General features: G+C 62.7%; 1 protein-coding gene across 1 annotated transcript in view; it reads right to left on the reverse strand.

Moving 5' to 3' along the window:
* Positions 1–984, reverse strand: part of KIAA1045 (KIAA1045 ortholog) — a 30,435-nt gene that overhangs the window by 19,369 nt on the left and 10,082 nt on the right. The window lies entirely within an intron of this gene.

The following is a 984-nucleotide window of genomic DNA, read 5'->3' on the forward strand; positions in this document are numbered from 1 at the left end:
TGTGCAGGGGAGATGCTGGCTGTCCTGCAGGGCTAATGGCGGGTCTCCGAGACAGCGCCTGGCTGTGGGGTTGGGGCCAGGGCAGGACACCCCCATGGCTGAAAGTATTTTCTCCCCAAAAAGGGAGCTGGCAGCTCCCAGACCCCCATCTCTCGTGCTGTTTCTTGCCAGCCCAGTACCCGGTGTCTCTCCGGCACAGAGGGGGAACACTGCCAGAGCATCCCACCCAGCCTCCACCTTCCCTCCACCCATCTCCTTCCAGCCCCCCTCCCACCGCCCCCGCGCTCCAGCCTAAATAATTCCTCCTCTGCCTGGCGGTGTGCAGACTGCTCTCCTGTCCTTCCCTTAGTCATCGCTCAGCCGAGCGAGACAGATATAGTTGCGTGCGGCTCCTCGCAGATCAGTCACTCCAGCCCCCGGATCATTTCTCTGCTGGGTCGTGGGGTAACCCATGCCGAACACGAGGTGCCTCCCCCTTTACTACCCCCATCGTCGCTGCCAGAGCCCCTAACCCCCTGCTCAGGGAGTGAACGGCCCCATCAATGCTGGGTGGGTTGACAAATGGCCCCGATGGGGCTCTGTGTCCCTGTCCGGCTGTGGGCTGGGTGCCTCTAGCTGTGCCAAGCACAGCACTGGCTTTCTGGGGTGGCTCCGCTCCAAATCCCTGCTTTCCAGGTACGCTGGCTGCCTTCCTCCTTCCCTGGCCAGCCAGGGTACGCCTTGGCCCTGTGGGGCTCCCAGATTAGTCCTGGACTGATGCCTGGTTACTGGTGTCCCCATCAGAAGCCTTGACACAGGACTTTGGGGGGGCAGAGGGGACTCTGCGTGCTGCCTTTCAGGTCCAGGGTCGCATCCCAGATGGAGGGGGGTGCTGGGGTGGGCAGAGTATGTGTGTTGTGAGGAGGGATGCTGGGGCACGCAGGGACACGCGTCGCACTGTACAGCTGTCCACTGATGCCCAGAGGGACTGTCAGTGTCCGCTCT

This window comes from Charadrius vociferus, unplaced genomic scaffold (assembly GCF_000708025.1).
Source record: "Charadrius vociferus isolate BGI_N301 unplaced genomic scaffold, ASM70802v2 scaffold37, whole genome shotgun sequence".
NCBI lineage: Eukaryota > Metazoa > Chordata > Aves > Charadriiformes > Charadriidae > Charadrius > Charadrius vociferus.